The 24950-nt window shown below is 37.5% G+C and overlaps 1 protein-coding gene and 1 pseudogene across 7 annotated transcripts in view; one reads left to right on the forward strand and one right to left on the reverse strand.

Moving 5' to 3' along the window:
• The window catches only part of LOC131903881 (BEN domain-containing protein 5), a 1181880-nt gene that overhangs the window by 339599 nt on the left and 817331 nt on the right, over positions 1–24950 (forward strand). The window lies entirely within an intron of this gene.
• LOC131904430 (small ribosomal subunit protein uS19-like) lies at positions 23558–23986 on the reverse strand (annotated as a pseudogene).

Consider the following 24950-nt stretch of genomic DNA (forward strand, 5'->3'; position numbering starts at 1 on the left):
CAGGCTATTGAAAGGTGCTACCCACATTCAGGAAGGATCTTTCCTCTTATCTGATCATCCCTACAAATGTCCTCACAGGCACACTAAGAGGTGGACTCCATTATTTTCCTTGTCATCAATCAATCCTATCAGGTTGCCAATCAAAATTATCATCTACAGCTCTAACCAAATTCTTCACACCTTTCTTTTAAAAACTTATACTTTGTTTTCTAACAGTTCATCTGTTCTTTGCCATCTTTAAGAAATAAAATTGAGGGTCAATGAAGTTAAAGAGCTTTTGAGGCATCAACAAACCCTAGTCTCCTTGGGGCAATAAGCAACAGCTAATGTAATAATTGATTTAAAAAATTAAGGGGCTTAGAGAAGTGGCTGGGCAGGTGAGAACATGTGCTGCCCTTGCAGAGAACCTGGGTTCAGTTCCCAGTACTCACATGGCATCTTATAAGCATCTCTAACTCCAGGGCATCTGACACCATCTTCTGGTTTCAGTGGTCACTGTGTGTAGGTTGCATGCCACCATGAATGCAGGCAGAACACACATAAAATAAAAAATAATAAAAATAAATCTTTTAAAATGTGACTCATACTCAACTCCTTTTAACAGAAGTCCTACAGGCAGGCTTTACATTGTATAATTCTGCTTTGCCTATGCTGACTTCAACCCAACTTCCTTCCCAAACTCCATGTTTCCTTTTCTTTCACTTGATGGGAGAGGGAAGAGAAGGGCTCTTAAGTTGAACTAGATCAGTGGTTCTCAACCTGTGGGTCACATATCACATATCCTGCATATTAGATATTTATATTACCATCTTTTAAAAAAAATTTTATTTTATAATTTAATTTAATTTTACATATCAGCCACGGGTTCCCCTGTCCTCCCCACTCCCGCCTTCCCCCAGCCAACCCCCCCCATTCCCGTCTCCTCCAGGGCAAAGACTCCCCTGGGGATTCAGCTCAACCTTGTAGATTCAGTCTCTAGGAGTCCAATTGGCGAGAAAGTGGAGGGATTATATAAGCAAGAATTGTTGAGACCAAGATTGATAAAAGCACAGGGACAAATAGCCAAACTAATGGAAACACGTGAACTATGAACCAATAGCTGAGGCGCCCCCAACTGGATCAGGCACTCTGGATAAGTGAGACAGTTGATTAGCTTGAATTGTTTGGGAGGCACCCAGGCACTGGGACTGGGACCTGTCCTTAGTGCATGAGCTGGCTGTTTGGAACCTGGAGCTTATGCAGGGATACTTTGCTCAGCCTGGGAGGAGATATTTATATTACAATTCATAGCAGTAGCAAAATTACAATTATGAAGTAGCAATGAAATCATTTTATGGTTGGGGATCACCACAACATGAGGAACTGTATTAAATGGTCACAGCATCAGGAAGATTGAGAACTACTGAACTAGACCTTGACAGTGACAGTGTGATAAATGTATGAACAGGAAGGCATTCAAATTTATGGATCTTTGAGCTTATTATTAAGACAAAAATGTAAATAAAATAACTTAGGTCTGAAAACTAGTACTGAGTTAGAATAATAAATTATAGATTGCATATTTTCAATTAATATTTGAGGTGTTTTATTTTCTATTAATTTTCTAAATTAGCATTCAGTATAATGGGTTTTGTCATGATATTTTCACACATGTATGTCATTGTGCTTAACACATATTTGTACACCATTATGCTTTCCTGTCTCCACTCCCTGTTTACCTTTTCTTATTCTCCCATTATTTGATTTCATCTTTCCACATAGTCCACTGTCTACTTTTATGTGTCTCTCTCTCTCTCTCACACACACACATGCACATGTACACATACATGCACATATTAAATCTAGACTCTGAGAGAAAATATTTGATATTTTTCTTTATGAGCCTTGTTTATTTCCCTTAACATGGTGTGCTCCAGTTCCATCCATTTCCCATGACATAATTTCATTCTTCTTTAAGCTGAATAAAACTCTATGAAACACATACACACACACACACACACACAAACACACACACATACACACAAACACACACACACACACACACACACACACACACACACACACACACACTACCTGCCCTTTTTTTTTTCATTATTAAGAGATTTTTCTATTCATTTTACGTACCAACCACAGATTCCCCTCTCCTCCCTCCTCCTGCCATCCAGGCTTCCCTCCCAACCCACCCCCCCATCCCCACCTCCTCCAAGGCAAGGTCTCCCATGGGGAGTACATTCAGTTGAGGCAAGTCCAGGCTCCTCCTCCCTGCACCAAGGCTATGCAAAGTGTCCCATAGGCACTAGATTCCAAAAAGGCAACTCATGCACAAGGGACGAGTCCTGATCCCACTACCTTTGGGCCCCCTAAACAGTTCAAGCTAAACAACTGTCCCATCTATCTAGAGGGCCTCATCCAGTTCCATTGAGGCTCCTCATCTATTGGTCCACGGTTCATGTGTTTCAATTAGTTTGGCTGGTCATCTCTGTACATTTTCCCATCATGATCTCGATGTCCCTTGCTCATAGAATCCCTCCTCTCTCTCATTGATTGGACTTTGGAGCTTGGCATGGCACCTGGCTGTGGATCTCTGCATCTGCTTCCATCAGTCACTGGATTACGGCTCTATGATGACAGTTAGGGTATTCAGCCATCTAATCATCAGAATAGGCCAGTTCAGGCACCCTTTCAACTATTGCCAGTAGTCTAAGATGGGGTCATCCTTGTGGATCCCTGGGAATTTCCCTAGCACTCTGTTTCTCCCTTTTTTTATATGTGTTTTGCAAGCAAATGAAATTTTGCCTAAAACCTTTATAAAAGATTAAATTTAGGGACTGGTGAGATGGCTCAGCAGCAAGAGTACTAGCTGTTCTCCCAGAGGACCTGGTTCGATTCCAGCACCCATATGGTGTCTCACAACCATATATAACTCCAGTTCCAGGGCCTCTGACATGCTCTTCCTACCTTCATAGATATCTGGCACACACATGCTGTATCTGTTTTAGAAAATATCTCATTACATAGCCATGACTTGTGTTGAACTTGCTATATAGACCTGGGTAGCTTAGAACTCACAGAGATCCACTTGCCTCTCTCTGCCTCATGAGTACACCTGAGTGGATTTAAAGGTGTGCACCACCACATCCAACCCATATCAAATTTTCTTTATCCATTCATCTTTTAATATCTATGTAGGCTGGTTCTATATGTTGTCTTATGTGAATATTTTAATAATAAACATAAATGTGCAAGTATGTCTGATAATTGCATAATTAGAGTCCTTTTGCTATTATACACAGGAGTCAGCTTAATTAAATGGTAGTTCTTTTTCAGATTTTTTGAGGAATTTCTGTATTGATTTCTATGGTGGCTGTAGTAGCTGACACTCAGATCAGCAGCAGTTAAGGTCACCCATTAATCCCAAGTATAGGATTTTTAGAGTTTGCACATATCTTCAGGTGATGGAGTTGTCCCCTAGGCACAAAAGACAGCACTGTCATCACTGTGCCCTTCCCTACATGAACTGAAGCTCCTGTCTCCTGAACTTCTTGTCATGGATGCATCTGGTTCTCTCCACAATTACGTTCTGTGGCTCTACTCTACCCTGTGACTGTAGCAGTGTGACCTCAGGCCCTGTGACTAGTGATTATTACTCATTATCAGGCCCCAAAAGTGTCTGTCTTAAATAATATTTTTCCTCTCAAAATGGTGCCCAGCCATGACTCTCTGAGACAGGATGAATGACACAAACAGGCCCCCTCTAGGCTGCTGACCCATTACACTAGAGAAATCAGTGTGTTACCAAAGCCACAACTAGATTTGAGGCTTGCTAAAACAGTGAGCTTGTTGTATGGGTATGGCTGCCGGTCTCTACTCACCAGAGCCTCTGAATTACCTTTGGATGTGAGGCATCTCATTCTCCCCTGGAGGGGATGGGCCCAATTGGAGCCCTGCACTGCTCACTTCATTCTCTGGTGCCGCTATCATTTCTTCACACTTCTCAGTTGTTCTGTCTCCCAGTCACTGATTTCCAATGATGATTTTCTGATTTTTCTCTCTTAGGAAGAATCTATTGTTTGTTATCCTGCCTCATCTCTTTTACCACATCACCCAGAGGCAGCTTTTCATCTGCTGTCTTACTCTCAACTTGAAGTATTTTTAAATAATTGGGAACATTATAAAATATTTCAAAATGGCATTATGGTATTTTATAACTTCATAGTATGTATGTATACTAAATCTTTGCTGTGTATTTTGTGCTGTAAAGTCTTTGATCACTTCTTCATATGACTATGATACTCTAACATTTTTTAAAGAGAAAACAGAAATTTGGACCATCCTTAGCATTGTTGATCAAACATGTATTGATAATGTTTAAAAGTTTATTTCAGCACTGTGATTCATCATTGTAATGTAATCAAGACATTAGGATTATTGTGAAATTTGTGGAAAACCCCTATCCAGATTACCCCAATAATAAACAATATGGTTGTAGAACATTTCTAATCCTATTTGATCATTAATATTTATTAAGCACATTACTTGGATCCATGCCAAGTGTTTAAAAAGGGGGCCTGTGCAAAATAGGGCATCCCTGAAGCTGCAGTATCATTTTATAGTAACTTGGCTTCTCTGCTTAGTTCATGGCCTGCTCCTGCAGGCTGCTGACTCCTCATTTTCTCTTCCCCTGCAGTCAAGTCTTCGTTTTCTCCTCAGCTTTCATATCCACCAGGGAAGCAAACTCCACCCTAGGTACAAAACGTTCAGTTTCCTATTTTAACCACTCCCCTAACTGCGTAAGCCTCATCTGCTTTGCTCAATGTTTGGATTGGGACATGAAAGCCTGTGATCCCATCTTCACATGGAATGAACACTGTAAGTAAAGTTACAGACTATAAAATACTGGGCACACCAGCTAAAGAATACAGAGTCCTGACAAAGATCATCTTCCATGAATATCCTGGGCTTTGCTGGAGCTGACAGCAGTTCATTTCTGTCATACTTTTTCTCTAAATAAACACAACAGTTCAGATATTCAATTAAAATAAGTACCCTTAATTTAAAATGTAATTCTGTAGTGTGCTATAATTATTTGTTTTGTCGGGCAGAGCTGCCTGGATATTTCTCACAATTACTTTTCCTTACTTCCTCAGCAGAATTGCTGGTAATTTTTGGTTTCACTTTAATAGGACAAAACAAAACATTCTCGGTCTGCCTGAGGCAGAACTAATGTAGCTTCCTTAACAATGGCCACCCCCTGATGAGGGCCATCATGAAAAGAGGAAGAAAGAGGAAGGGAAAATATCCAGCATTTAAGTGAGGATTATGGCCCTTGGGTTGTTTGTTTTTTCATATACAGAAATACTCTTAAATCTAGAGTTTATATTTCATAAACTGCTAAAGTGTTAGAGACAGGCTGGAAATGTGTCCTGTGGACACCAATTCCCTTAGCTTGTTGAAAAGGGACACCATCTGGTCACCATTGCCTGTGAGGTACAAAGCTTCTTATCCTGGGATTTAGGTCTCTTAGCAGACCAGGAATTGTTGGTGGCATATTCACACATGAATATCAAGATTTTAGGAAACTTCCATATGACAAACAGGCAGAGAAGAATCTGGGATGGGAATCAGTGTTAGTCAATGCCAGTGTCTTATTCTTTTAAAGTGTCAAAAGTAATTTCTAGTTGAAGATACAGGTTTGCCTATTTTTTATCTGATAATGAGCTACAGACCTTACTTAAGGGGTTTTGGTACTGAATTGTCTTTGGAACCATGTGTATTAGTTTCCTTAGTTAAGAGTGGATATCTTTTGATTAGGAGATTTCTAATGTAAAAGTTCTTAGTTACCATGCAATCCCCTAATCTTCTGTTCCATTGTTTTCTTTTGCCTGTCTTTTGATAACTAGGTTACAGCAAGCTCCAAATAATCTTAACCATATTTATGTACTATTTATTAACTATTTCTTGAGTGCTTATTCTTTGCCAGAATCCTGCTAAATGTTGTAAAAATAAAGAAAAATCAAGCTCAGACTCTGACTTTAAGAAGCTATTTGAGGTAGACAAATAGTAGTAAACATCTGATTGTAGTAGTATTTGGCATACATTAAAAGAAACAACCCCAGAACTTCAATGGCTAAACATAAATGTTTGTTTCACATATAATCATAATGTGTGGGATATTACTGGAACTCAGCTCCATAATAAGTTGGAAATCTAGACTTCTGCATAAAATTAGAAATGAGATAACATTGAAGATAAAGCTAGGAAGAGTGACTATCTTTTTTATGAATACCCCAGTCACTAGAGTCAGTCAGCTATAGGGAAAGCTGTGGAATGTGGCCTAGCCTGAGGTTAAGAGGAATTGGAATTTGTAATCATATTTTTGCCACAGTAATAATATATGGTCACTTTTCTGTCACAAACATCAATGGGGTTTATGACAGCTTTAGACTGTAGTTTATGGGTAGGGGTGAGAATTGGGATTGACTTCCCAGAAGATATGGCATGTAAATTTACTTTTGAAGGAATTTTAAGGGTTATCCATATGAAGAATGGAAAGACGTGGTTTGATATAGGGACAAGAACTCTAGCAAAAACAAGAAATAGTAAAGTATATTCTTAGAAAACTTATGACTCAAAGGACTTATATCCAGATCCTACATTCCAATGAGTGACACTAGACTTTTGATCATCCCCTGTTCTGAGGTTGGTAGCACTTTGGGATCACACTGATACATACTAATTCAATTCTTCTGATCATAAATGCATTGCCCAATTTTCAAAATCAAAGAAGTAGGTTTTTATTTTAACAAGTTGAAAGTCAAGCAGTCAGCATGACCCAGTTAAGAACTTTATTCAAAATGAAAAAGAAAAAGAGCTTGGAAATGGGATACTCTGTAAAGTGTATCACCATCTATTTGTAAAGACAAAGAAATCACATACTTTAAGCGTGTGTAGAGAAGCACAATTTGCTACTCTTTCTTTTTTTCTCCCTCCCAATGAAATTAACAACAAAAATCTGTTGTAATGCTCAAAGGTATTTTCTGTAGGATTATTGAAGAACATTTTAAATTGAAGGTAATTACATGGAAAATTTAATCATCTCTTACATTTTCACCCATGGTGTTTAAATTGTTACAGCAAGTCTAAAGCTCTACTGTACCCTAGAACTCTGAGGTTTTTGTAAATATCTCCATGTTACTTAAGAATAAAGTCTATCTGCATAAGAACCTCTCTTAGGAAGAAATAAAGTTCTTGGCTCAGAGAAATATTTCAAAACAGGAGTTACTGGAATGAAAGACACATTTCTTGGACCATTTTTAAATATGAGAAAAATGAATAGTACATCCAAATGTGGAATCTATATCGATAGAACTGTAGGTGGGGTGGGCGTCAAACACTGCTTAGGAGAAAGGCAGGAGGGAAGGAAGTTAAAATAGGACCACTAATGTTTATCTTGAAACTTGGCAGACAAATCTAGGATTTCAAGATGAAAAGATGGCCGAGAAAGTCAAGAGATGAAAAAGTAACGGAAGTTTCAAAGTGAGACCACAAAGAACAAACCAACACTGCAGCATTAACTGACTAAAGGACACACAGTATTTATGACCTTATCTGGTGTATAGGAAGTGTTCAGGAAACACTAGCTGTGGTTACTTCTAGTATCTGTTTTACCTTATTTATTTTTTTCCTTCTGTAAATTTTCTTTATTCTTGATAGCCGTTGTTGAAACTGTGGTACTGGGGATTTAGCTCAGTGGCGGAGTGCTTGCCTATCAAGCACAAGGCCCTGGGTTTGGTCCTCAGCTCTGAAAAAAAAAAGACAAAATAACAAAAGCTGTCTCCCTGAGCCTGTCCTTCAGTCCTTCAGTACTCTCTACTTCTTACATCTCCATTTCTCTGGTTTCTGTGGTTGTCAGAGCTATTATATCTGGTCCAGTTTTGTAACTGACTAGAAGCTCAAGGAAAGAAGAGGCGTTTCATTCTTTATACCTCTAGGATGACTATTATAGTGCTCATCACAGACTATATACATCAGTATTAAGATAAACAGACAACTAACTCACTTTTGCCAGGTAGAACCTATATCAGGAAAATTCCACAACCTCTCCCATCCAGGGTCATCACCAAGTGTTGATAGGTGTGAGCCTGTAGAGGACATTCTATAGCCAAATTGTAACTGTGATATTTGAATGGGAATGGCTTCAAAGGGCTTATATGTTTTAATGCTTGGTTCCTAGTTGGTAGAACTGTTTAGGAAGGATTAAGAGGTGTAGCCTTGTTGGAGAAAGTGTGTCACTGGGGGGGTAGGCCTTGAGGTTTCAAAAGCTCACACCTTTCCAGTTATCTTTCTTTCTGCCTCATGGTTGTTGTTTTGACATGTAAGTTTTCAGCCCTGCCTGCCTTCCTGCTGTCATGGTTCATGCCATGATGATTAGAGAGTCACTTTCTGAAACAGTAAGCCCCCATTGAATGCCTACTTCTGTAAATTGCCTTGGTCATGGTGCCTTGTTACAGAGGTAGAAAAACACTAAGACAGTAACAATGCCTGAAGTAAAATGGAATGACTAAACCTGCCAAGTCTATTTGTGACATAATTTAGATGTCCATTTGATGGTCAGTCCAATGCTGTTTCCAAGGCACTAACCTTAAATTGTCCAAGTTTTATGCCAAGTCATAGCCAAGAAGGTTTGACTTGTCACATAGCATGATTTGTGCTCTCCTCTGGTCTAATTGTGTCTAATGTGGGACAGCTCCTCTGCACTCTAGTTTAAACTTTGCATCTTATTCTACAAAAGTACTAAAGGCAGACAAAGAAACATTCCATGTATTTGTTTGAAATATGCTGTTAATTAAAATGTTTTGCATTCCCAAGCATCTCACAGTGTTGAAAAAGTGTAATCCAGAGCTGGGCCTGTAATCCAGTCCCAGATATTTGAGAGGTTGAGACAGGAGGATAACAAGTTAAATGCCTGTCTGGGCCACAGAGTGAGTTTAGAGCCAGCCTGAGCAACTTGGTGAGACCTGTCTTGAGATAAAATATACAAAAGGAGGTATAGATGAGAATGTAACTGGTGAAGGGGAAAAAGGCAGAGCCTGAAAGTAGAAGTCACTCAGTATTTACAGTAAAGAACCATGTGAAACCTACATAGTCACAGTAGACAAGGAACCCAAAGGAAGCAAGTAATAGAGTTAAGACCATGGTTGTGGTGGCCTCAGCCAATACTTGCTGCTGTCCTGCCAAGTGTGAAGGTGTGTTTCTGGGGTACTAATGAAGGCACTCATAATTCACAATGTCTTAATGGGTAGATGTACCAAACACAGAATATTTGAGTAAGAGTTCTGAGAGTCAACAATTGAACTCTAGTTGTTCTTGAGAGAAATAGGATAGCATGAGATGAAATCATCACTTTTGGAGGAGAGATCTCTAGATAAAATCCTGAAATAAAAATCTGGAAATTGATTTGAAAAGACCATTATAGGCACCAGATAACACTAGCTAGGGGATATCTATGATTCTGATATAATTTAGGAGTTTGGGGACTGTTGGAGAACATGATCCACTGCAGATATGAAGACACTAGGCATGACTGAGACTTCTGGCATGCTACTAAACCTTTCTGAGCTTCTATGACCTTGATCTATAACAATTTATGCTTCATAGAACCATTGAAAGCAGTAATACGAGAATCAATGCAAAATCTCATAGCTCTGTTTGAAGTCATAGAAAGTCTTCATTAAATGCTGATTTCCCTTAATGCTTTTTCTTCAATTTAGATTGTTTCCAACACCTGAATTTAGTGTAGTCCCTGTTGTAGATGGATTTGACTTAAGAAGTAGATGGAAAAGCAGAATTACAGAAATGAGTCTATTCAGGATATAGGATTCCAGTTAGATAAAAGTAAGAAGAAACTAGTCTAACAATCCGTGGAATGACTTTTATGGTGCTACATTCTACATGTACACACATGAGTCTAACAGAACAAACTAAAGCCAAAAAGTTTACTTTGTAATGTGGACCATGTTATACAGAAGAACCATTTAGAAAATTAAAGTGAAATGCATAATTCTAAAGCAACAATAAAAGGCTCTACTTTATAGAGCTTTAAACTACTGATGTACTGAATTTCCTTCTGTAGTAAGATTGCTTTTGTAGTTGATTGCATGTCAAATAAAAACTCAGTTCTATGAGGACTCATAAAAAGCAATTTATTTTAACTTAAGGTGCATCATGCAAATGAATTACAAAGTTACAAGGAGATGAAAGGAGTTCATTATGAGTTTCAAAAACTCCATTTCCATTTCCATCCTTAAAAAGTTCTTGGAAGGGATACCTACATAAGTATATTTTAGGCTATCACAATTTATGATTCTCCACTCTTTTTAAACTGAACTGGTCAACCATCCTCCTCAACTCTCCCTATTTTCTTGCAGTTTTGGCAAGTGAACCTCAGTTGATGAGGATCAAATTCAGTTGATTGCCTTCTCCCTTAGATTAGTGCACTTTTTTGTATTAGTGAATGATTATTTCATTTTTAGCAGATTTATTTTATTTACATCTGTTATCCGTTATTCCAGATATATCATATATAGTAAGTTAAATATATACATATATAAAACTATATGCACACATATAGAACATATGTATATAAGTGTGTTAACTATATATAGTCAGTCTATACAGTTAGTCTATACAGTCTTTCTATATAAAACAGTAACAAATATTAATTAACTACATATATAACTAAAAAATATATATATTAGTTAACTGTATATATAGTAAGTAACCACTCTCCCTCCCTCTCCCCCCCATATATATTTTTTTCCAGATATAGTAAATTAACTCTGTCCCATAACACATAAAGATTAATATTGTGTTATACATTTAGAATTTCAGGGATATAAGCCCCTTCAGAGTTCAGGCTTGAGGTTAGATGGGACTCTAACCTATACTATATTTTTTCTAGTCTCTGTAGGATTAGTTCCTTTTGAAGGTGCCTTCATGTCTGTCTCTTTCTAATCATTCTCATCCTGTGCCCCTTTACACTAAGGAACTATGTGGTTCAAACCTTTACCTTTCAAAGTCAACTGTCTTGTTCCTATTGTAGAATTCATAAAGCATTTTCCTTCATGGCATGGTATTCCCCCAGGTAACATCTCTAGTCATAACCAAATCACTCGTTTCTTAGGCTTGAAAGGATAGACATGCCACTCATTTTTTTTTTCTGCTGTACTACTACCTCTCTGTATATGGCCTGGACTTAGAACACATTATGCATAGGGTGAATACACTAGCTAGAGTGTATCAATTCGTCATGGAGCAGTGTATTTTATATTTGTGACTTTTGTAGTCTTTTCAGCCTTATTATTTAAATTGTCATATTCAATGTCCCAATGTTTTTTGTCTTCCTTTTTTTTTTTAAGAAGGTGGTAAACTGTTGCATCTCAGTGTGAATCAACTACCCTACATGTCTATATAAGAACAAATTATAGTGAACACACTGAATTTTTATCACATAGGAGGTCGTCCTTCTATTCTATTCTATTCTATTCTATTCTATTCTATTCTATTCTATTCTATTCTATTCTATTCTATTCTATTCTATTCTATTCTATATACTTCACATGATCTTCCCAAAAGTCTTTAAATAACCTTAGTGGGTAAAAACAATTAAGAGATTGGAGCTCAGTAAAGCTAAACACTTTACCTAAGGTCTCATTCCTTAACTAGCAGAACTAGTTCAGAGACTGGACTCTTAACCAAACAACACATGCTTACATATATATCATCTGGCTCCACAGCAAGCTCATAATTATTCATATTTTACTAATGAGAAAATAGTGACTTTTTTCTTGGAAGAATATACATGATGAATCACATAGCTGCTAAGATGTAGAACTTGGATATGAACCAAGGTTATTGCCTCAAAATTTAGAAAATCCCCACCAAACTATAGTTGGTGTTTCAAATTTAAACCTGTGGAATAACTTTCCATTTGATTTAGATACAGATATGTAAATGTGTATAAGTGCGGATTCACATTTATATTGTCATTTATACTTTATTACCATATGTGTAAATAAATTATCATATGGATCATATAGTTATATAAGCATATGTATATAAATTAATATATATATATATATATAATAGCATATGGCAATATTTGGAAAAGATAAATATTTTTTCTATTCTGTTTAATGAATATTATAATTATATGATCAAAATTTATTTGATTAGAAGGTTGGTATTATTGATATGATTTATTGATTAATATAGGCATGACCTAGTTTAACTATATAGTATATTCTTTTAATGGCAAAGTGCATATAATATTTCTCTGTGTAGTTTTTTTTTTACTGAGGGGTATTGGGGTGCAGTAGAAAGATAGAATTTTGCATCCTATGATCTACTTTTAAATGTGGATTTTACTGCTAACTTTGAACGAATTATTTCTACCCAACTTCTTTTTCTAAGTCTCAATACTTTAATCCACAACAGAGAAGTACTTTTCTGACCTTTAGGCTTTCTCTCTCTAATTTGGTTTTCACAGTTGTTGAAGAGATAGTTATAAAATACTCTCCAGATCATTAAGCTCCTTATAATCCATCTCTCATTTTCCTTTGCTTTCAGAGAATTAAATTTCTTTATCCCAAGTGCACTTTAAAGACTGTCTTTTTTATTTTGTCCACATGCAATGTTCTTTTTCCTCATACATTTGAGTGGTACTTCAGACCAAGTTCACCTATTTATTAACAAGTCAAGTTTATAATCCAGATTCTATAATACAAAGTTCAGTGTTTTTCTATTTGAACATCATCTCCAATTAGTGAACATATAGAAGTAATGCATTATTGAATTTTATTCTAGTTACTAATCTCAAGCACTTTTTTTTGATCTTATATTGAATAATAAGGATACATTGATGAATATTTATTTAGTAGCACTATACTAGGTACTACATAACACAAGACTCATTTCTTTCACTGAAGACTTTCAAATTATAGTATGAAGAACAATAAAAGAAAACCAAATGATTCTGAGGTAGATTTGACCATCTTCTCTGAAATAATGTACTACTTATCAGAGAAGAGGTAAGCATAGTTGTTGAGCTGTTCAAGGAGTAGGAAAGAACATAGAATTGGTAATACTGAATCTGATTTCAAGCTTGCTGTTAACTTTTTACATGAATTAATATAAACCATTTATCATTCTAGTTTTTAGTTTATCCACCAGAAAGGAAGATATTGAACTAGAAATAGATAATTCATAAGGCTAAATTAAATGATCTCTTACAATAACAACTGCAATTAGTTGAGTGCTTCCTATACACCAGATACTATTTAAAATATGTTACATACATCCAATCCTCATCTAAATCCATGAAATGTATGCTCTTATTATCAATCTCATCACATATATTAAGAGTCTAAGATAGGTAGAGGTTAAGGAAGTAGTGAATTTGTTATTCAGCCTAGTTTTGGTATGTCTGGAACTGAACTATCTCCAACCCCTACATTTTTCATGGCTTCTTTGAGATGCTAGCTCTTGAGTAGTAGTGTTCAAGTCATTAACTACAAGGAGACTGGAGCATTAAGCTTGCTGTAGATCATTTGATCATATTCCTTTACATTTTAATTTACAAATTGTAAACAGTGTGGGCTTATTTCATTATATACATCCATGGGAACATATATTAAATTTTTTCTTAGCCTCAATAACCATCATTCCTCATTCTATATAATGATACTTCAAAATATTTAAGATGAAGATGCTATGGTACACTTTGATGATGACCTTTTAAATTTTGCAGATTAGAATATTCCATTTCTAAAAATCATCCTGAGTGAGGTATCCCAGACTCAGAAAGACAAACATGGTATGTACTCACTCATAACAGGATACTAGATGTGGAACAAGGATGACTGGACTGCTACTCACATCACCAGGCAGGCTACCTGGAAAACAGGACCCCAAGAAAGACACAGGGATCGCCCAACGACAGAGAAATGGAATGAGATCTACATGAACAGCCTGGACAGGAGTGGGGGTAGTGAAGGGCGAGGGTCGAGGGAAAGAGAGCTTGGGTGAGTGGGAGATCCCAGCTGGATCAAAAACAGAGAGGGAGAACAAGGAATAGGAGACCATGGTAAATGAAGACCACATGAGAATAGGAAGAAACAAAGTGCTAGAGAGGCCCACAGAAATCCACAAAGATACCCCCACAACAGACTGCTGGCAATGGTCGAGCGACAATCCGAACTGACCTACTCTGGTGTTGGGATGGCCAAACACCCTAATTGTCATGCTAGAAACCTCATCCAACTACTGATGGACCTGGAGGCAGAGATCCATGACTAGGCCCCAGGTGGATCTCTGGGAGTCCAATTAGCGAGAATGAGGAGGGTTTATATGAGAGAGAATTGTTGAGACCAAGGTTGGATAAAGCACAGAGACAAATAGCCAAACAAACGGAAACACATGAAATATGAACCAATGGCTGAGGGGTCACCAACTGGATCAGGCCCTCTGAGTGGGTGAGACAGTTGATTGGCCTGATCTGTTTGGGAGGCATCCAGGCAGTGGGACCGGGTCCTGTGCTCATTGCATGAGTTGGCTGTTTGAAACCTGGGGCCTATGCAGGGTCCCTTGGCTCAGCATGGGAGGAGGGGACTGGACCTACCTGGACTGAGTCCACCAGGTTGATCTCAGTCTGTGGGGAAGGCTTTGCCCTGGAGGAGATTGGAATGGGGGGCGGGCTGGGGGGAAGGTGAGGGGGGCGGGAGGGGGGAGAACAAGGGAATCTGTGGCTGATATGTAGAACTGAATTGTATTGCAAAATAAAAATTAAAAAAAAAAAAAACCCAAATTATAAAAAAAAAAAAAAAAAAGAATATTCCATTTCTAGTATTAAATCATGGTTAATAATTACTTAAACAGATCTTATCAAAATAAAGTGAATGGTACAATTTTATTTTTTCTCATATAGTTTCCATTTACTCATAAACTAATAAAACTTAAAATTGAAATTAATTCCTTCCATCCTATTAATGTGGGTTGAATATAATTCTATACTCCATGAACTTATACATAGCATGCACACACACACACACACACACACACACACACACACACACACAAAACTGCATATAGCTTTTTTGAGATGGGGGTCTCAGTATGTTCCCTGGCTGTTCTGGAACTCACAGAGGTACACTTCCCTCTGCTTTTCAAGTTCTGGAATTAAAGGTGTGTACCACCATACCCAGGTTGCCAGTGCCACTTGATAGTACAGGCCAGTGTTTAACTACCTTCTTCAATTACAGGTGAGGAATGTGAGATTTAAAGGGGTAAATAAGAAGTGACTTTTTTGACCTCCCCAGAGTATGATCTGGGGTTTGAATTTAGGATTCCTGATTCTAAAGTTAACACTTCTTTCCTTATACCATTGTGCTGCCTCTGCATTATCCAGATGTTATTTTATTCTAGCCTGTTCAGATCAGACACACTGCAGTTGTGGCTGCAGGCTGGCACTAAGATTATGGTTGCGAATCTGCCTCACACTTGGCTAGATCCAGTAAAAGAGAAGCCAGTTTTATTCTCAGCAGGGAAGACATACTCAGTGCTAGGTCAGAACCACAGAGAGATCCTTGTGAGTTTTGAGGGATTTTGTTTTTTTGCCTTTTGAATTTTCCCTCATCCTTTGCAGCTAGGCTTCACATTCAGGGATAAGCAAAGGACTGAACAATTAGATCAAGCCTACTTCATATTTGCTAGGAGGACAACTCTTCCTTTATATTTGTGTGTAAATCATTCTAGTGGTTGAAAATTGGAATCTTCTTGTTTAATTAATGTCTTTTTCTCGTCCTTAAGGCCACATAAACAGCATAGATAACTTGAGGGCAAGGCACATCTATTTTACTCAGTGCTATATGACTGGTTCTTGGAATTTTGTAAATAGCCAATAAATATTTATTCAGTAAATCATGAATTCATGCAAATGGCTTAGCTCTGGACTCTATTCTGGGTTATTTTACTTATCAAATATCATCAAATCATATTACTCAGAGAGATAAGAAAGGACACTCCAGCTGTGTCCCTCTCATGACCAAAATTCTTGAGAGTCTCATAAGTGCACTAGAGCTACCTTCCATCCACCTTCAATCTCCAACACTCTGTCCTCAGGTATCTGCATCCAGTGCTCAACTGGACTTACTTTCCTGACAAACTTTGAGATACCTTTTATCTACCCATGGATCATGCCTTCCAGACATTATCAATCACTTTTCTTCCTCTCTGCTCTTGTAGGCAATATTATCTCTTCATTTCCCCTTTATTTTTCAATCTTTACTTTCCAATTGTGCTTCTCAGGCTTCTTTTCTTTTGTGTCATTTTAAGTGTTAGAATTTCTTAAGTTTCTACCCTAATCTCACCACACAATCTCTTTGTTATTTTCATTTACATTTTTAATATCTATGGCTTCACTATTATCTGCAAACTATTACCTGTTGAATATAACACTTTCTCTTAGATAGTCTTGTAGTTTTTAAGCTCACCTTTCTGAATTCCTGCTAGCCAAGTGAGAAGACAGAAGGAGGACATTCTTTTGATTAGAAACTTAATGGTGAGAAAGCTTTCCAACTGCTTTAGTATGGGCGTGAACAGGGACATTTATATGATGGATATTTATACCTCTTCTTCCTTTCAGATATTGAAATTGAATCCTCAAGAGTTATGGGGTTTGGAAGCAGGACATTTGGGAGATGATAAGGTCATAAACATGAGGTTCTCTTGAGTAGGGTAATGTCTTTGTAAACAGAACCCTGGGAGTTTTATGCCATTGGAATATAAAAAAATGGCTGTATATAACCTGAGATCTCTCACCAGTATCTAGCATTACTAGACTCTGACCTTTGATTTCCAGCATTTAAAAGCTACAATAAATAAATTTCTCTTTTTTGTAAGCTACTTAGTCTATGTTCCATTTATAGAGGCCTAAATGATTGAGAAGCATCAGTTTGATCTTACTCTACATGTGTCTGTGAAAAGAAAACTACCATATAATAGATACCTAATTAGCATATTTGATTGGATATATGAGTGAATGAGCAAATTACAGGAAATGAGGGTTCATCATTGTCATAGTTATTATCATAAGGTGTGGAAGAGCTAGCTCATCAGAGATTCTAAAGGATTATTTAGTTCAGTTCACATTTGTATGTGTGTGAACTACCATCTAAGACAATGAAGAGGTCTGTTTAGACTGTCTGTATCTGTTTGTATGCCTGTTCGTATGTGTGCATATGCACATGGATTTGTGTATACATGTTCATGTGTGTGTATGCACATACAAGTGTGTGTGTGCATGTGCGTGCGCGTGCGTGTGTGTGTGTGTGTGTGTGTGTGTGTGTGTGTGTGTGTGTGTAGAGCAGAGGTCAATGTCAGATGCCTTCTTCAATTGCTCTCCACTATAATTTTTGATACAATGTTTCTCACTCAATCTGTAGCTCAGTGATTGGCTAGGCTGACTGGCCAGAAAGTCCCTGGGGCTCTCTTGTCTGACTCCTCAGTACTGGGATTGCAGGTGTGTGCTACTCAGTTTTATACATGGGTTTTGGAGACCCAGTTTGGTCCTATCCTTTTGTGGCAAGCACTCTACTCACTGAGACAGTTTTTACAGGATGTTCAAACTTTTTCACTAGTAAGAAAAGTAACAAGAGAGCTAGAACATAGTTATACCAGCATTGCTCACTGTCTCAACTCCATTACCCAAATCTCTTGTGACTTTGAGATTATTTTACCCTCTTATTAATTGGCAGTAACACGTGACAGAGAAGAAAATTTTTATAAATTTACCTCACATTACACGCTTGATGAAATTGTTAATATATGTATGTATACATGTATATATACATGTGCACATACAAATACATACACAAACACACACACACACAGTACATATTATACTAACTTTGGCATAAAGCAGCTGCTCCCTGACCTTTTTTCATTAATTGTCCTGTGCCCCTTAAATACCTAGGTTAGGACAAAACTGGAACCTTGTAATTATGCTGATCTAAACAGCAATTGGTTTTTAAAAACCGTAGGAGGAAAATATCATGGGAAGAAAGTTGAGAGCATATTGTCTTCAGCATGAGCAGAAACTGAAAATAGATTGCTGCATTCGAGTTTCTAGTCGTGCTTGGGAATGTGCCGACTGAGCACAACACGGCCCCATCCTGGGGCTCTGCCAGCTCTGCCCTCCCTATGTGTAGCACAGGTACATCTGTGCTCATGGTCCAACTTGTGAATTTAAAAGTGGTTCAAGCACAGTTGGATTCAATAGGAATTATAGAAGGAACTGCAGAAAGACCTAGGACTCCTGGATGAGTTTCCTGTATCTCAGGACTCAAGCATCACTGGCATCTTCAGAGAATGCCTAGGATGTTAACCTACTTTTAGGAAGAAATGCCCTCATTGCACTGCTTGTCTTTTTTCCTGCTCATCCACTGCCTCTGTCAAACTTGAACTCTCCCAATTGGAATTTAAATCTCTGAGATTGGTATATTTTTAGTCTGAAATTTTGAACTATAAGTTGTGTAGAGAAGTTGAAATAGTTTTAAAGAAAATTGGAACTTTCATTATTAAGAGGAAGTGAAAGTTGTGCTTATTGGTTATACTAATATTTTGGGTTTTTTAAATTAATGTTTTTCAGGGAAGGCCAGTGTTTGATGAAATGTCTTTCCCTATTGCTCAGCTTGCTTCAAACTTATGAGCACTCTTTCTGCCTCAGTCTCCCAAGTGATTGGATTATAGACACAAACTACTCTATCAGACTCCTCTCTTGTTTCTTTACTGATTTTTCATGTAACTATTTAAATAGGTACTGTATTTTACAAATAGCTAGGTGATAATAATATTCATCTATTTAAAAATCTTTAGGAATACTGTGAAGATCTTAATCCTTACAGTAAGATTTTAAATGGAGGCCTGTCTGACTTATGCTTTACTAAGAATTTCCCAAATACCTTTATTCTGTCTTCCTTACTTCCTAGTTGATCCGTATTTATGGCCTCTGCAGGGTGTCTGATCCTATATTCTCTAAAGAAATACTAAGAATATGCTTCCAGACTCTTTCTCTTTTCTTTCTCCCAGCTCTCTCTAAAGGTGTCTGTCTTTTCTTTCTCTTGTTTGTACGTAGATTGCATGACATTGTTCAGGGTCTCAGAATATCACTATTTGAGTACTGTCTTCCCCCAAATATTCTTTAGGTATGAATTGAATAATTTTAAGATATAGCCACTTGATCTCCATGTTTCATGGTGTATAACAGTGTTAGAAAGGTCCATGTGTAATTTATACCAGAACATATTGACACTGATTTTATTACTTAGATGGTTTGGGAGAGTAAATGAGAAAGTAGGCCCGGAATGAACGTAGAACAAGGACCAGAGAGAGGTATAATCGACAGAACAAGAAAGAATTTGTAGTGAGAGGATTGAGTTTAGGCCCCTGGAACATGTGACACTGGGTTTGTTGATTAACTTTTTCCCATCTCAATTCCCCATCTGACTATAAGAAAACTCTCCTGAATGTTCAGGTTCTCACAAGGATAGTGTGAGATTGATAAAGACCTAGATATCAAAGTATTTACAGCTTCCAAAGAGCTTTACAGTTGCAGGTTAGTAGCAAAGATAAATTTATTCTGCATTTTACAAGTAATGGAGAGATTTTATCTACAATTTTTCTTCTTTTTGCTATTTCTCAATATTTTGGTTCATAAATTAATGTTATATTGATAAACTCTCCTCACGTTATCATCAGGGTTTAGGACTGTGTTTGGAAAAAGCATTATCTTGCCTACTGCTGTAACTCTGAAATCAAGTACAGTAATATAATCCTAAAACTGGAGCACAGTTTGATAAGCCAAAATAAACCAAGAGTCGAATGTGAGCATGAGTTGGGAATGTGACCCATGAGAGTCTATAACCTGATACAATGCAAACTAGGCATAGGCTGAGGCGATTTTATGGTATAAGTCTGCAGCCAGATATTTGTAGGCACATTAATCAAGGGCCTGAGCTATTGCAGACACATAATGGTACAATGTTTTCTTTTTGATACGTTGCATCTTGTTGTCAGACTGCCCTTCACTTTCTGAGACGAAGAGGGCCATAGTGCTTTGGGGGCATGAGTTTATAGTGACTTAAAGCAATATATATGTATATTGAATATATAATATTGGATATATACTATGTCAAATAGTATATATTCAATATACGTACATAATACACACACATATGCTGCCTTTCCTTTTAGTTTCTTCAATATTGTGGTTAATGAAGAGTCATGGAATAACTAACCTCATCTATTTCCTTTAGAAGGAGCACTTTGCCTTGGAGATCTATCATCTCAGTTGTAATTTCTCTTTCTTATTGCTTGTCAACATATCTATATGCATTTGGGTTCTCTAAAGAAGCAGAACAAGTAGGGCAGGTGAAAAATAAAAATCAAGGAGACTGGTAGGTACCAAATCTGCACTGAGGACTGACAGGCTGACGACCAAGAAGAGCCAATGGTAGAAGTTCAGTTCACGTTTTGTGGGTGGTGGTGGTGGTGGTGGTAGTGCACATCTCAAATCTCAGTACTGAGCACTCGAGAGGCAGAGGCAGGCAGATCTCTGAGTTCAAAGCCAGCCTAGTCTACAGAATTAGTTCTAGGACAGCCAGAGCTACACAGAGAAACCCTGTCTCAAAAACACCAAAAGGGGGGCGGGGAGCAAGTTTTTCTTTTATTAGTGTAAACTGAAGTTTTGTTCAGTTCATGCCTTCAACTAATTAGATGAGGCCCCACATACATTATGGGAAATAATCTGCTTACTTAAAATTCACAGACTAAGATGTTAATCTCATTCAAAAATGTTCCTTTAAAGAGAATTTTGTGTACTATAACCTGCACATATATACAGAGTAACATTGCATTGATTTAATATGTTCATGTTTGTATATGTATCATTTTGAGTAAAATATGGAAAACATGAATATCCAGATACAAGGAAATATTATCAATAATCTTCCTAGAGAAAAGTTTTTATTACTGTTTTAGGACTTCTATTCTAGACATTTAAAATCACAGTTGTACAGTTGAGTTTCTGTAACCTGCACTATTTTATATTCTGAGTTATCATTTACTATTATTACATAAACATTTATTCTTTTTGAAATCTATAGAAATAACACCATTTTATTTTATATTAATTTAATAATTTATGTACACTAGCTTTGATTGATGATTGAAATTACTGCCAATTTTCTGTATTCTAAACAATGCTTCAGTGAACATATTCTTGAACAAAAATCTCTACTTTCATTTTGTTTTATATCATATTTCTAAGTAAGATCAATAGGTCTGGGAGAATGGACATTTTACTAAATGCCACATTAATTTAAATAGGATGATCAGATCTGTAGGTTTAAGTTGCTATTGAGCTTTCCTTTCCCATTACCAGTAAAATCTGTGTCCTATTAGAAAGGGAAGAGATATTATAAGAGCAACTGCAAAATAATCAAGTCTCTAGAACAGTTTTCTCGTGATAATTTGTTGAACTTCTAATAGTTTTTAGTTATTTCAGCTCATTTTCCTGGAGTGTTTACTGTTCTTCATGGATACTTTTAGCAGGCAGTATTGCTTAGAAAGATTACATTAGCCAGATTTTGGACAACATTGCTGATATGTTATAGTTGTTTAGGCAAAGAACAAGGGATTGACTAAAGGATGGTAGCTGTTATGAGGACTACTTACACAGATATAGGCTTTGATTTATCAATAAGCATTTTCTTAACTGAATCTCCCTTTTCTTCTAATAGAATGCTTTAAAATGTACAGATATTTGTGAAAATTTGGGTGTGAGAGGGTCTTCTGTAATCTTTGAATGCAGTGTTGTATTTTGAAACATTCTGACAGAAAGGCAGAAAAAAATATAGCAAACATGTTTAGATTTGTTTCTTTCTTCATAAAAAGGAAAGAGGAAATTAAAATAGTTTGAAAATTGCTTCCTTTTCCCTTTCACTTTTCATTAGTTCTTTGAGAATTTCAAATACTATATTTTGATCATATTCACTCATTCCTCCAATTCCTCTCAGATTCACCCCACTTCCTTACCTACTCCCCAGCAGGGACTCTCAGAGACCCAGCTAAGTTCCAAGCAGGGAGGATGGAAATATTAACTATCTTTAGCCTCTAGCTACAGAAGATCTATGGGTCTGTTCAGCATTCTTTAACTACCATTCCTTGGGCAGGGGTCCTGGACCATACAAGAATGCTAGCTATGGATGAGCCTATGAGCTAACCTTCAAGTAGAGTTCCTCCACAGTGTCTGTGTCAAGTTCTCGCTTGGCTTCCATCATTGCATGACTATGCCTGAACGTATAAGCTAAGCCCCTTTCTCACCTAAGTCAAGTTCTCGTTTGACTTCCTCCTATGACTTCCATCAATGATGGACTATGTCCTGAAAATATAAGCTAAACAAACCTCTTCCTCCTCTAAGTTGTTTTTGGTGAGAATGCTTTATCACAGCAACAGAAATGAGGTTAGAACAGAAATTCTCTGGGTAGCTACTTCTGATAACCACTAGTATTGGCATTCCTAAGTTAATCTAACCTCTGTATGACTTTCTTCAATATACTGTTCCCTTCTCCAAATGGCGACTCTCCATATCTTTCTTCACAGAGGAAATTAGAGCTGTCAGAAAGGCCTTCTCTTTGTATATAATTATATTAGTGATATTTTACATGCTCCACATTGTTCACTAGGACAATAACTCCAGTCCTGGGGAAGGCCATCTACATTGTGTTTCTACAAGTGTGACTACACAGTTATTTTACCCTTCCTAAAATTCTGTTTCTTCATCTGTACAATGGGAAGATAATACATATAAGTTTTTTTCTGGGCTTATGATGAATATTCAAGATGCAAAGTATGTAAATTGTTGAACCACATGCTAAGCCACCTCTGCTGCTGTTAACCATGCTCTTCCCTCCAGCTTCCATAAGGACTTTGCTTTAACTGTCTTTTTATTCTTTTCTTCCTTTTCATAAAGGCTTCCTTTGAGTCACAAGACTATTCTCTAATCCAAAGCTTGCCAAATTTCAAATATGAGAAGCGTATTTTTTATACCACATTTTTTATACCACCTCTGAAGTATATTGGGTGTGTGGACATAACCAATAAAAACATGTTTGCCAATTGTAAGAAGAGATCGTGGGAGGAGGCAGTGGTCCTTGGCAAGTAGAAATGGGGTTTGTGGGTGACCTGTAAATAGAATGGATGGAGATGATGCACTGGAGAGGGACATCCCAGCAAGGAAATAAATTTGGGAACTCCTGTCTCTATATGATTCTGAAAACAGTCTACTCTTAAAAACAAAACAAAATGTATAGATACTCCTCAACGTGTAACTGGGTACCTTATATGCATTGGGACATAGTATCATATTACACATCACCAGCCCAGGGAAAGATCAAATTTTTCTTTCTTTTTTTTTTTTTTTTTTTTAACCAAATAGGAGTCTTTATTGGCCACAGCTACTTGAGGGGGATAAGCGCGAGGAGTGGGTGGCGCCGATGCCAGGCCGGCCATGCTTCACTGGCTTGTAGGTGATGGAGAACTCGCCCAGGTAGTGGCCGATTATCTCTGGCTTGATCTCCACCTGGTTGAAGGTCTTGCCGTTGTACACGCCCACCATGCTGCCCACCATCTCGGGCAGGATGATCATGTCCCGCAGGTGCGTCTTCACCACCTGGGGCTTCTCCATTGGCGGCGCCTCCTTCTTGGCCTTCCTCAGCCGCTTGAGCAGGCCGCGGTTCAGGCGTCACCTCTTCCGGGCGCTGTAGAGCTGCATCAGCTGCTCCTAGGACATGTCCAGCAGCTGGTCCAGGTCCACGCCGTGGTAGGTGAACTTGCGGAAGGTCCGCTTCTTCTTCTGCTCCACTTCAGCCATCTTGGCGGCGGCTCGGAAAGGAAAGATCAAAATTTAAGCAGTTTCTGCCAAATACCCATCACTTTCATATCATCAAAAACTTGGAAAGTCTAAGTTGAGCTAGAGAGTATCTATCAAGCACTAGCTGTTGTTGACTGTGTGAGGTTTTCTCAAGTATAATTTGACTAAAATATTTTAATTAAATATTATGTTTAAAATATTTTTCTAATATGTTTTTGTTGCATTTGTTTTAAGTATATTTCTAGAAGTTGACACAGATTATTAAAGGTAAGTGAAAGCTTACAGTGCTAAAACAAGGCACCACAGATGGTTCCTGACAGAACTTACACTGAATACCACATCAGACAAAGTAGAGTGTATTAGTCCTCTCTGGCTCTCATTACAAAACACAAAACTGTCTCAAGGTTCTTCTGAAGGATGTGAATTCATGATCAAATTGTCATGAAATTTGGCCTCTTGAACACTTTCCTCTAGCTTTACATGTGGCCACCTTTTTCTATGCTTATGGCCTGTCCTTGTGAAAACTCAGAAAGTAAACTCACTGCAAGCTCTTCTTATAAGAAGACCAGTCTTCTTAGACCTTAAGAGCCCAGTATGACCTCATTTGATACTAATTCCTTCTGTAGAGACTTTCTCTCCAGATACATTGACATTGGAGCTTAGGGCCTCAATACATGGAATCTTAACAAATGTAGAACTTCATTCTGGGACAAAGAGGCTATGATTTATATGACAGCAAATAATTCAGGGATGGAAGTGTTCAGCCAAAGGACTCTGTAAGAAATGATCTTTAAGTTTCCATGAGAATAATATAAAGAAGTAACCAGATCAATGAAGAGGAGGAGTGGGAGGATGTTCCAAATAGGAGAATTTATCTGAATATTCCATAGGAAGAGAGAACACATGACATGTTAGAAGAAAATAATACTTTTTTGTAGTTATTACTTATAAAAAGTGTAATAGG

Source organism: Peromyscus eremicus, chromosome 2, assembly GCF_949786415.1.
Source record: "Peromyscus eremicus chromosome 2, PerEre_H2_v1, whole genome shotgun sequence".
Taxonomy (NCBI): Eukaryota; Metazoa; Chordata; class Mammalia; order Rodentia; family Cricetidae; genus Peromyscus; species Peromyscus eremicus.